Source organism: Hippocampus zosterae, chromosome 16 (genome assembly GCF_025434085.1).
Source record: "Hippocampus zosterae strain Florida chromosome 16, ASM2543408v3, whole genome shotgun sequence".
Classification (NCBI taxonomy): Eukaryota; Metazoa; Chordata; class Actinopteri; order Syngnathiformes; family Syngnathidae; genus Hippocampus; species Hippocampus zosterae.
This window is the reverse complement of record NC_067466.1, coordinates 6,147,721-6,160,958: the sequence shown is the minus strand read 5'-3', so window position 1 is coordinate 6,160,958 and position 13,238 is coordinate 6,147,721. Positions and strand designations below refer to the sequence as shown.

General features: G+C 46.2%; 1 protein-coding gene across 13 annotated transcripts in view; it reads right to left on the bottom strand.

Annotated features, from left to right (window-relative positions):
* The window catches only part of LOC127587825 (uncharacterized), a 257,761-nt gene that overhangs the window by 157,535 nt on the left and 86,988 nt on the right, over positions 1-13,238 (bottom strand). Inside the window, exon 2 of one of the 13 annotated variants that reach the window (XM_052046305.1) lies at positions 7,590-7,832. The exons of the other annotated variants lie outside the window; for them this stretch is intronic. The gene's annotated coding sequence lies outside the window, so the exon portion shown is untranslated. Of the gene's footprint in view, positions 1-7,589; positions 7,833-13,238 lie in introns of those variants that run through there. 13 annotated transcript variants of the gene reach the window in all.

Here is a 13,238-nt window from a genome sequence, read left to right as displayed (position 1 = left end):
AGGTTGCCATTGGCTTGTGGTACACCGAGGTACTTGTAGCTGTCCTCAATGTCTGCTATTGTTCCTTCGGGGAGTGAGACCCCTTCAGTCCGGACTACCGTTCCTCTCTTAGTCACCATCCGACTATCACATCCCGATGTCGCTGCTGTAGATCCTGGTTGTGTGGATCAGGGAGTCTATGTCCCTTTCACTCTTAGCATACAGCTTTATGTCATCCATGTAGAGGAGGTGACTGATCGTAGCTTCATTTCTGAGGCTGTATCCATAGCCTGTCTTGGTGATTACTTGGCTTAGGGAGTTCAGTCCTATGCAGAACAGCAATGGGGAGAGTGCATCACCTTGGTATATGCCACATTTGATGGACACTTGGGTAAGTGGCTTGCCATTGGCTTCAAGTGTGGTTTTCCACATCCTCATCAAGTTCGCAACGAAGGCTCTTAGGGTCCTGTTCACCTTATACACATCCAAGCATTCAGTGATCCATGTATGTGGCATCGAGTCATAGGCTTTCTTTTAATCAATCCAGGCTGTGCACAGGTTGGTACATCGGGACCTGCAGTCTTGTGCGACTGTTCTGTCAACCAGGAGCTGATGTTTGGCTCCCCTGGTATCTCTACCAATGCCCTTCCGTGCTTCGCTCATGTATTGATCCATGTGTGCACTTATCTTAGCCGCAACATGAGCTTCCAAAATTGTGGAGGGACAGGTTATTGGCCGATAGTTGGATGCGACTGCACCCTTTGAGGGATCTTTCATGATAAGGATCGTTCGCCCTTCGGTTAGCCATCCTGGGTGAGTCCCATCCCTAGGCAGCTGGTTCATTTGTGCTGCTGGGCGCTCATGGAGTGCTGTGAGTCTCTTTAGCCAGTAAGTGTGGACCATGTCCGGGCCTGGTGCTGTCCAGTTCTTCATATTTGAGACTATTTCCTTTATGTCTGCCACTGTTATGGTAATTGGGTTCTGTTCAGGGAGGTGTCTGTGCTCCTCTCTTTGGGTGACCAGCCATTGTGCACTGCTGTTATGTGCAACCTCCTTCTCCCATCTGCCTCCCCAGTACCTTTCAGTTTCCAGTCTTGGTGGATCAGCTCTGTTGTTAGGACCCTGCCACTGAGCGTACACTTTCGCAGGTTGTGTTGCAAACAGCCTGTTTATTCGTCTGGCCTCATTCTCTTTCGTGTACCGCTTTAGGCGGCTGGACAAGGCTTGGAGCCTTTGTTTCGAGTGCTTCATATATGGTCATCTGGATGTACCTCTCAGGATCGGCCTTTTCATCACACCTCTCTGGACCTCAGTCAATTGACTCACATCTTTCCGAGCCGCCTTGATCTTAGCCTCCAACCGTCTTTTCCATGGTCGGTAATGTATCTCATGGCTTCCATGGTTGCTCTTATAGCCAAGCATCTCAAGGATCACTGATGCTGAAGCGTATATCAGTTCATTTCCGTGATCGTTACGGTAAGGATCGCCCTCAGTGCTGAATTCACACTTTCCAAGAGACTTTCAGGTGGTACTTCACATAGCCGTTGTAATCGGATTCTAGGTTTCCCAGCTTTCATTCTTGCCATGATCTTAGCTTTCAGGTCAGTTGCTGCCTCGCTCAGCATTTCATTCATTGGGGCTGGCCTCCCAATCTCATCATCTGCATTCACTCTGGTATGAACTCCTCCTCTGATCTGGCAGCCTGGGGCCCCTCACCATGGAACCTGCGTTGTACCTCATCAATCTCAAGTTGTGACAGCAGTTGCCGTTTGTGGATGTTGGAACACTGAGTTACGAGTTGTTTCGTGGCCACCCGTGACTGTGGGTTTTGAAGTAACCATTTAGCCCACATTCTCTCCATGTAACCTCTCTGACTAGGCTTGCTTGAGTAGTAGCATTCCAACAGAGCCATGTTATTGCATCTTGCCCATCTCTGCTCCATTTTTCATCAAGGTGCTCTGGTTCAACAGCACCTGACGCAGACCTTGTTTGGCCGGGCGACGTCTGAGCTGGCATGTCATTCATTTTATTGTCTCTCATCATTGTATGAGGTACGCATTAGCGTGAAGGCTCTTGCCCAAGGACCCACACTGGATGGTGTTATGTGCTCATTTTTTGCCCCAAGTGGGGAGCGGAGGGACGGGCGCTGGGGGGGGGGGCCATCGTGGTGGGGCGGGCCCCTACGCGGGATGTGCCACCGGACCGTGGCTGAGGTGGCTGATCTCAAGAAGTCCTATCGGTGGCTGGAGGGGACTGGCCTGGGGGACAGCGCAGGGGCGCTCATCCTGGCTGCTCAGGAGCGGGCCTTGGGCGCCGGAGCTGTCGAGGCCCGGATGTGCCGCGCCGGACAGGACCCGGGGTGTGGGTTGTGCGGGGAGGCGCCTGGGACGATCCGGCACGTGGCTGCGGGGTGTGGGATGCTGGCAGGGGGGGCCTGCGTGGAGCGCCATGGCCAGGTGGCTGGCGTGGTCTGCCGAGGCATCTGTGCGGAGTGTGGACTGGGGGCCCCGGGGTCGGAGTGGGGGGCACCTCCGAGGGTGGCGGAGCGGGGATCCTGTGGGACTTCCGGATCCAGACTGGCGGGATGGTGGTGGCGAGCCAGCCAGATGTCGTGGTCGTGGATGGGGGGCGGAGGAGGGCCGTTGTGGTGGATGTGGCGGTCCCAGGTGGTGGAGGCATCGGGAGGGGGGAGCATGGGGGGCTCGGGGGGTACCAGGGGCTCGGGGAGGGGCTGGGGAGGGCCTGGGGGGTGGGGGTGGCGGTCGTGCCTGTGGTGGTCGGGGCGCTCGGGGCAGTGACCCCCGGACTGGATGGGTGGTTGCGACAGATCCCGGGACCAGCGTCGGACATCTCGGTCCGGAGGTGTGCGGTGCTGGGAGCGGCGGGGGTACTGCGCGGGGCCCTCGGGCTTCCTGGCCTCTGGTGGAGGACCCGAGCTGAATGAGGGACGGACACCACCCGAGGACACCTCCTATTGGCTCCATGATAAGAGCTCCACCCAGCAAAGAATTAACCCTTTAAAACCTGATTCTGAGCTTTCACAATTATTTACCGCCATTTGCGTAATATCTACAGTATACAGAAGGAATCAAGCAATTTTTACCAATGTATCTGTAGGTGATGTTTATTTATTATGTACACAGAGATAAAGAGTAATGGCACAGCTCTGCAGTATCTTTCCACTTTTATATATGTATGCTATACTAAATAAAATGAATAGGGCACCATATAATGCAACAGTTATGCAACTCCCTAAATAATGATGTGAATTTTCAGTTGTTGCTAAATCAGTTAGGATGTTATAATTTGTGGTGTAGATGCGAATTTAGGAGAGCAGGACAATATATCGCATTGCAATTGGAGCAGCAGCTTGGTTGATGATGTCCCCAAACCGGCTCATCTATTATATTTGTCGTGCAATACAATGAAAATGAGCACAATTGCAAAACATAGGCTTCTTATATTTTAAAATAAAATAATCACATGTTTACCGTTCTGGGGTTTCTACAATCATGAATGGAGGCATTATTTACAGCAGGTTGATGTTGTTGTTGTTGTTGTCGACCCCACCCGTGCCCCGACATTGGGGGACCGGGCCCTCACTCCGTCTCCCGGATCCCCAGACCCCCCTCCGCCGCCCAGCGGGCGAGCAGGGCCGCCACTCCGCTTGGGTTTCGCCAGAGGTCCTCCGGAGTCAGTGTGGTGGGTATGTTTGTGCAGGTGAACAGGTGTTGTGTGTCGTGCACTTGCGTGCCGCATAGCGCACAGAGTGGTGTTGGGTGTGTGTCCGGTGTAATGTTGTGTAGGTAGGAGTGGAGGGCTGGTGATTTGTTGGTTCGGAGTTGTGCTAGGAGTTGTCTGGTTCTGTGTGGTAGGTCTTGCTCTGATGGGTCTATTTCTGGTGCTGGTGCATGTATTACTTTGTTGTGTTGTCTGGTGTCCAAGTGTGTTTGTACAAAGTGGGTGTGTATGTCTTTCATGTTCTGTTTTATGGTGTCGTTGTTGGTGTCCTGTGGTGCTGTGTCTTTGTTGTGTGTGTAGTTGTTGTTGTGGAAGATTGTTTGTTTCTTTTGTCTGGGTGGTGGTGGTTGTTGAGTGAGTGGGTGTAGTGGGTGGGTTGGGTGTTGGGCTTTTTGTCTGATTTGCGATGCGTGTAGTTTTAGATGGGTGTTCAGTGGGAGAGTTTTTGTTTCCTCATGCAAGTGTTGTATGTTTGTGTCTTGTGTGCATCCTGTTGCTATTCTGAGTGCGGTGTTCTGTGTGGTCTGGAGTTTTGTCTTGTTTGTGTCCGATAGTGTTGGTGACCATATAGTGTTTGCGTATTCGAGGCGTGTGAGTGTGGTTGCTTTGTATGTGGTGAGTATAGTTTCTTTGGATTTTCCCCAGTGAGTGGTTGTTAAGGCTTTAAGTATTTTGTTTGATTGCTTGGCGCGGGTTAGAGTGTGTTGTGTGTGTTTTGAGAAGGTGAGTTTGGGGTCCCATGTTAATCCCAGTATTTTGCGTTCGCGGACTGTGGGTAGGGTGGTGTTATCTATTTGTAAAGTGAGTCTGTTGCTGTATTCTGCCGGATCCGGTGTGAACAGAGTGGTGGTGGTTTTGTCTGCGTTGAGTGTGAGTTGGTTCTGTTTTGTCCAGTTGTATATGTCGTGGAGATATTTTTGTACTTGTTGTTGTGCCTGTTGTGGTTTGACATGTGTGGATAGAATGGTGATGTCGTCTGCATATGTAACTGTGTGTACATTTGGAGGTGGTTGTGATAAGTCTGCCATGTATATGTTGAATAGTGTTGGTGAAAGTACTCCCCCCTGTGGTACCCCCGTTTTCGTGTTTCTGTGTTCTGATGTTTCCCCCCGGTATTGAGTGTATTGTCTGCGTCCCCTTATGTAGTTGAAGATGTATTTGATGATGATGTTTGGGGTGTTAGTGTTGTTGAGTTTGTGAGTGTGTGTAGGTTTACCGTGTCAAAGGCTTTGGACATGTCTAGGGCTATGGCAACTGTTCGTTGTGGTGGTTTTTGTTGATTGAAACCTGTGGCTATGATGTTGTGTATGTGGTGTAGATTTGTGGTTGTGGAGTGTTGTTTTCGGAAGCCGTGTTGGTGAGAGGGTAGTTGAGTGTTGTTGGTAATGAAGGGTAGTATTACCTTTTCCATTGTTTTGGCTATTGGGCTGAGTAGTGCTATTGGTCTGTAGGATGGGCCGAGTGCGTGGTTTTTGTTGGGTTTTGGTATTGGGATTATTTTTGCAGTCTTCCATATTGCGGGGATGGTGTTGGTGTTGAGTGATGTGTTGTAAGTGTGTGTGAGTAGTGTTATTGCTTTGGGGCCTAGGTGTTTCAGATGTCTGATGTTTATGTTGTCTGGGCCTGTGGAGTTGTTGCTTTTGGAGCGTTGTAGTGCTTGTTTGACTTGTTGTTCTGTGATGGTTATGGGCGTGGTGTTGAGTTTTCGTATTTTGCGTTGTAGTTGTCTGTATGTTCTGTTGGTTTTGTGTTGTATTATGTTGGTGAATTGTTTGTTGAATGCTCGTGCTTTCTGTTTGTTGGATATTGCCGTGTGTTGTCCGAACTGTATTGTGGTGTTTTCTGGTGCTTTTTGTTCTTTGTTAGATAGTCTTGTTACTGTGTTCCAGAGTATGTATTGTTTGTGTCTGTGGTTCCATGCATCCGTTAAGTGTTCTTTCCATAGCTCTTGTTTGTGTTTTTGGATTTGTTTGTTTATTTCTTTGTTTAGGTCTGTGATGCGTGGGTCTTGGTGGTTTTGTTGTCTGATGTCGTTTCTTTGGCTGATGAGTGTTCTGATGTGTTGTGGTAGGAGAAGTGATTTGCTTTTTATTTTTCCGTGGGGTATGTGGTGTTTGTCTGCTGTAAGTATGAGGTTTGTGAGCATGGTGTTGGCTGTGTGGATGTTGTCAGGTATGGTTAAGTTCTCCAGTGCTGATTCTATTTCAGAGGTGTATCCTCCCAGTCTGCTTTCCTGTAATTTGTGTAAGTTTGAAGGTGTTGTTGTAGGCGGAAAGGAGCACGCGTGTTGTGTGTGATTTTGATAGGAAGGTGGTCTGAACTGAGTGCGTGTATTGTGGTCCATGTTGTTCTGTTTGTGATGCTGTTGCTGGCTGTTGTGATGTCCGGTGATGTTGGTTGTTGGTTGATGTTTGTAGGTTTTCTGGTAGGTGTGTTTGCGTTTAGAGTGATTTGTTGGGAGTTCTGTAGTATGTCTGCAATGAGGGTGCCTCTGTGGTCGTCGTAGGGAGAGTGCCATTGTGTTGAGTGAGCGTTGATGTCTGCGGTTAGAATGGTGTTGTTCAGCGAGTTTATGTATTGGAAGGTGTTGGTGATGTCTGTGTCTTCTGTGGCGTGGTCTGGTCGGGTGGTATCTCTGGGGGGTATATACATGTTGCATATGTGTAGTCTTTTGTGGTTGGTTATGTGAATCTTTACGGTTTGAATTTCTGTAGTGTTGGTGTTAATGTTGTTGGGGATGTTCATGGGAGTGAATGTGACTGATTTGTGAATGTATGTGAGCAGTCCTCCTCCTCCCTTGTGTTCTCTGTCTTTCCTAATGCTGGTGTAGTTGGTGAGACGAGGTGTGTTGTGTTGTTTTTCTAGTTTGGTTTCTTGTATGGTGATGATGTCTGCGTGCTGTTGTGAGGCGAGTTCTTCTAGTTCTGTTTTCTTGTTTTGGATGCCGTTGATGTTTATTTGTAGTATGGTCAGTGTGTGTTTGTTGTTTTTGTTGGTGGGTGTTGTTCTTTGTGGGTTGTTCGGGGGTTGTGGTGTTGGGGTGTTTGTTGTTTGCGTGTGTGTTCTGCATGTCCACGTGTTTGTGTATTGGCGGGTGGTGATGCCGGAGCAATGTCTGTGTATCCAGTGTGGGTGTGTTGAGTTGCATCTGAGTGAGGTTTGTCTGCGTGTGATGATTCTATTGCAGCTATTGCAGGTCCAGGTTTGGGGGGGTGGTCTTGTGTTTGTTGTATCTCTGTTGGAGTTGTCTGTCCGTGTTGCCTTTGAGGGTAGTGTTGGTGAGGCGAGTGTGTTGTTTTGGTCTGTTTGTGCTCTGCTGCCTGTTGGTGTCCTACGAGGTGTTGTTGTTCGTGGTGGTGTTTTGGGATGTAGTCTGCATTTCCATGTTATGTTGTATTGTCTAGTGTTTATGTTTGTGCAATGTTTGTGTACCCAGTGTGGTGTGTGGTGGTTGCATCTGAAGGATGTCTGTCTTCTTGTAATCTGTTGTGTGCAAATGTCGCATGTCCAGGTAGTTTGTTGTGTGTGTGTTTGTTGCGTGCGTGAGAGTGTCTGTGTGGGCCCCGGATTTGTCTCTATGTCCCCCGCCTGGAGCAAAAGGTCCGCCCGCCACCCTGTCAGGTTCAGGGGGCGGTTAGCCGAAAAAAAAAAAAAACGGCCGTAAGGGCACCCCGTTCGGGGTGCAGGGATTGGTTCCTGGATTTGTCCCCCAGTTCGGGGGGAACCCTCCAACTGCGAGTAAGCCAAGGAGTTTGGAGGTACAGCGGGTTGACAGCAGTGTGATCGAGCAGATTAGATAGAGTAGAATTTGAATGGGGCTTCACTGATTTATTTCATACAATTAATATCTAAAACACAGTTGAAAAATATTTGATTGTTAAAATATTTAAATACAAGAACTATATCAAGAAATTAACAAAACATAGTTTTTTTAGTTAGGAGAAAAGTCTAAAAACATATCACAAATGACAAACGTTGTGCCTCTCCTCCTCCTGTTCTTCAATGAAGCTGATCACCCTCCAGCTCCCGTTAGAAACATCGTGCTGCTGAAGGTGTGCCGGCAGAATGGTTGTGATACAGGAGGTGCTGTGGACTCTCCCAGAAACGAGGACCTAGTTTAGTTGTAGATCCAGTAAAACATAGTGCAAATGTGACATTATTTATAATGCACAGTTACAGTCTTGTGAATATTAAAAAATGTACTTCATGTAATGCAGGAAGCGAATATTTCAAACGAACTAAGGCAGCAAACAGTAAGAGCAAAATCGTGTTCCAAACATTAACTCTTTTTTTAAATGTCAATTAGCTTGTGAGTAATAAGACAAAATGTGACTGTCAGACAGAGAACTGTCAGAGCAAACGGCAGATTTTAGAAAGTCCTGCCGAAATAAATCTGCACCCGACTGCGACTGTCAGCGTTGAACTGCCGCCATTGCTGTCAAAGTCAGACACATCTCCAAAATTGTTGGAGCAAATTTTTAAGCAGGCTTCATCTTGATAAATTGACCACGTATTTGACATTTACACCATAACGTTACCGCCTAAAATAATCGTAAAACAAAATTTTGTGTAACAACAAGAGTAATATGTACCCCAAAAGCTTTCAAAGCGTCTGAAAGTTTTCTCCTCCGTTTTTGTTGGGGCTTGGCTCGAAATGCATCATGATTGGCCGCCCGAAGTCCACGTGTCTGTCGGACGTGCTCTCATTGGTCTACAATACCATCTAGTTTTGTAGACCTACAGTACCTTACTAGTGAACATGTAAGCCACAAAACGCCCACTAGTTCACTAGTAAGATCATTTTGACGCTTACTAGTGAACATGTAAGGCCATAAATGTGCCCACTAGTTCACTAGTAAGTTCATTTTGAGGCTTACTAGTTGACATGTAAGCCACACATCGCCTACTAGTTCACTAGTAAGATCATTTTGAGGCTTACTAGTGAACATGTAAGCCACAAAACGCCCAATAGTTCACTAGTAAGATCATTTTGACGCTTACTAGTGAACATGTAAGCCACAAAACGCTCACTAGTTTACTAGTAAGGTCATTTTGACGCTTACTAGTGAACATGTAAGCCACAAAACGCTCACTAGTAAGGTCATTTTGACGCTTACTAGTGAACATGTAAGCCGCAAAACGCCCACTAGTTCACTAATAAGATTATTTTGACGCTTACTACTGAACATTTAAGGCCATAAATGTGCCCACTAGTTCACTGGTAAGATGATTTTGACGCTTACTAGTGAACATGTAAGGCCATAAATGTGCCCACTTGTAGTGCTAGTGACATTACACTGTACTTGCATTAAATGCAAATAAGGATGATTACGAAAACATGTAACGGTATCCTATTGGCTGTACGTTTCAAAATAGTGTCATCCCACCAGTCAGGGCTCATGATTTTGGAAATTCTGTGCCCACTTAGTTTTTTAAAACAACAATGGCGGACAGTGTCCTGAGACGTATTCGGCGAAGGTGCAGGGCAATAGAGAGTGCCTGTCATCAAGGGTCTGCCGGTGAAAGTGAAGCACGCGCGATAAACATTTCAATTGCTAATTTAAGAAGAGTTAGTGACCAGTTTAGCGCTGATACTATTCAAAGTTTGATTCAAAGTCCAATATATCTCCGATCTGTCATCATTGCGGGACCCACTCCTAATGGTGGACGTGTTTGTTCCCATGTGGCACATCGTTTGCACACAGGTAAAATGGCTACCATTTTTTGTCATTGGTTTTTCGTATGTATTTTTATTCAAACTACACACGGGTTTTACTGACGACTTGCTGTGACTTACCTTCTATCACCCTGTCAAACGTCGTTTTATACCAGTGGTTTTCCTGCAAATCAGTAGACTATTAAGTAACGCGATGGCTGTACACTTTTAAGCAATAACTAGTGATCTTTTAGTTATTCAATTATAAGTTTGAATTATTTTTTTCTTGAGTAAAATGGTTAGAGAAAATAGCTGCTCGTGGTTTTGAAGCTGCATATACTTTTATGTACATCTGTGTCTATATGCCTGTACTGTATACAGTATATAAAAAACACGTAGTGATTCGTTTGCTTGAATTCCTTAATCCTTTTATTTCCATACTTTAGGTAGACGAGGAAGACCAGCACTTGACATTACAAGTGATCAAATTGAACTGCTCCCCACTCAGGGCTTTACAGTGAGAGCCATCACTGAGATGTTGTGTTGTTCCTCTTCATACCTGCATAAAAAAATGAAGTTTTTTCAGATTTCAGCCAGAAATAGATTTACTCCCATTCATGATGTTGACCTGGAAGAGCATGTCAGAAGATTGCACAGCCAATTTCCCAGATCAGGCTCGGAAGCAAGTGTTCTGCTACATACTCTTGTCCCTTCATGTATATATCATTATATTCATTGTGAAAGTGTACTTTCTTTATTGTGTTGTTTTATGAACCTGTTGCAGATGATGAGGGCATACCTGCGTGCTGATGGTATTGTAGTACAAAGAAAAAGAGTTCGAGAAATCCTCAACCGTATTGAGCCAGCTGCTGCAGCCCAGAGATGGAGACAGACTGTGGCTAGAAGAACATACTATGTGCCATTCCCCAATAGTTTATGGCACATAGATGGGCATATGCGTCTCATTCGGTAATAAGGGATCATCTTATATTTGTACTCGTGGGAGCATTAGAAAGCCATATTGTATGGACAGCACAGATTAAATTGAATTTTATCATTTGTATATCCAAGTTACACAAACTCCAAATTGCCTCCATGTAGTCTTAAGTGCACAGCAATACCTTCTCTACCGAGATGATATTTCAAACAAGATATGAAACTTGATTGTTTTCTTGTATTTAATCATTATTCTTTTCATGTTTGTTTTACAGGTGGGTGTTTGTGACACATGCCGGCATTGATGGGAATTCCAGGCTAATAACGTACCTTCAACTGGAGCACAGACAACACAGCTTTGACAGTGTTGAAATATTTTGTCCAAGCCACCTGCCTGTATGGGTTACCCTCCAGAGTAAGATCCGACCATGGTGGTGAAAACACTGGTTGCTCTTTTAATGAACCTACTGCAGGGACAAGACACCAAAATTATTTCTAGCTCCAGCCAACACCCCCTCACAATTTACTCACACCTCCCATGGCCTGATTATCCACCAACAGGGGCCCTTTTTGGATTATCATTTTGGCATAGGAACTTTCCTTTCCTATCCTAACCGAGTGAGATGAGCCGGTAGCACCTGGAGCAAAGATCGTCTAAATTTTAATAATGCTTAGGAAAGGTTCTGACCATCCTTTACGAAAGGAAAGGAGATATATTATGCAGCAGGAATATTTAAAGGGGAAGTCTTTTTTTATGTTGTTGTTGTTGTTGTTGTCGACCCCACCCGTGCCCCGACATTGGGGGACCGGGCCCTCACTCCGTCTCCCGGATCCCCAGATCCCCCTCCGCCGCCCAGCGGGCGAGCAGGGTCGCCACTCCGCTTGGGTTTCGCCAGTGGTCCTCCGGAGTCAGTGTGGTGGGTATGTTTGTGCAGGTGAACAGGTGTTGTGTGTCGTGCACTTGCGTGCCGCATAGCGCACAGAGTGGTGTTGGGTGTGTGTCCGGTGTAATGTTGTGTAGGTATGAGTGGAGGGCTGGTGATTTGTTGGTTCGGAGTTGTGCTAGGAGTTGTCTGGTTCTGTGTGGTAGGTCTTGCTCTGATGGGTCTATTTCTGGTGCTGGTGCATGTATTACTTTGTTGTGTTGTCTGGTGTCCAAGTGTGTTTGTACAAAGTGGGTGTGTATGTCTTTCATGTTCTGTTTTATGGTGTCGTTGTTGGTGTCCTGTGGTGCTGTGTCTTTGTTGTGTGTGTAGTTGTTGTTGTGGAAGATTGTTTGTTTCTTTTGTCTGGGTGGTGGTGGTTGTTGAGTGAGTGGGTGTAGTGGGTGGGTTGGGTGTTGGGCTTTTTGTCTGATTTGCGATGCGTGTAGTTTTAGATGGGTGTTCAGTGGGAGAGTTTTTGTTTCCTCATGCAAGTGTTGTATGTTTGTGTCTTGTGTGCATCCTGTTGCTATTCTGAGTGCTGTGTTCTGTGTGGTCTGGAGTTTTGTCTTGTTTGTGTCCGATAGTGTTGGTGACCATATAGTGTTTGCGTATTCGAGGCGTGTGAGTGTGGTTGCTTTGTATGTGGTGAGTATAGTTTCTTTGGATTTTCCCCAGTGAGTGGTTGTTAAGGCTTTAAGTATTTTGTTTGATTGCTTGGCGCGGGTTAGAGTGTGTTGTGTGTGTTTTGAGAAGGTGAGTTTGGGGTCCCATGTTAATCCCAGTATTTTGGGTTCGCGGACTGTGGGTAGGGTGGTGTTATCTATTTGTAAAGTGAGCCTGTTGCTGTATTCTGCCGGATCCGGTGTGAACAGAGTGGTGGTGGTTTTGTCTGCGTTGAGTGTGAGTTGGTTCTGTTTTGTCCAGTTGTATATGTCGTGGAGATATTTTTGTACTTGTTGTTGTGCCTGTTGTGGTTTGACATGTGTGGATAGAATGGTGATGTCGTCTGCATATGTAACTGTGTGTACATTTGGAGGTGGTTGTGGTAAGTCTGCCATGTATATGTTGAATAGTGTTGGTGAAAGTACTCCCCCCTGTGGTACCCCCGTTTTCGTGTTTCTATGTTCTGATGTTTCCCCCCGGTATTGAGTGTATTGTCTGCGTCCCCTTATGTAGTTGAAGATGTATTTGATGATGATGTTTGGGGTGTTAGTGTTGTTGAGTTTGTTTGTGAGTGTGTGTAGGTTTACCGTGTCAAAGGCTTTGGACATGTCTAGGGCTATGGCAACTGTTCGTTGTGGTGGTTTTTGTTGATTGAAACCTGTGGCTATGATGTTGTGTATGTGGTGTAGTGCTGTGGTTGTGGAGTGTTGTTTTCGGAAGCCGTGTTGGTGAGAGGGTAGTTGAGTGTTGTTGGTAATGAAGGGTAGTATTACCTTTTCCATTGTTTTGGCTATTGGGCTGAGTAGTGCTATTGGTCTGTAAGATGGGCCGAGTGCGTGGTTTTTGTTGGGTTTTGGTATTGGGATTATTTTTGCAGTCTTCCATATTGCGGGGATGGTGTTGGTGTTGAGTGATGTGTTGTAAGTGTGTGTGAGTAGTGTTATTGCTTTGGGGCCTAGGTGTTTCAGATGTCTGATGTTTATGTTGTCTGGGCCTGTGGAGTTGTTGCTTTTGGAGCGTTGTAGTGCTTGTTTGACTTGTTGTTCTGTGATGGTTATGGGCGTGGTGTTGAGTTTTCGTATTTTGCGTTGTAGTTGTCTGTATGTTCTGTTGGTTTTGTGTTGTATTATGTTGGTGAATTGTTTGTTGAATGCTCGTGCTTTCTGTTTGTTGGATATTGCCGTGTGTTGTCCGAACTGTATTGTGGTGTTTTCTGGTGCTTTTTGTTCTTTGTTTGATAGTCTTGTTACTGTGTTCCAGAGTATGTGTTGTTTGTGTCTGTGGTTCCATGCATCCGTTAAGTGTTCTTTCCATAGCTCTTGTTTGTGTTTTTGGAT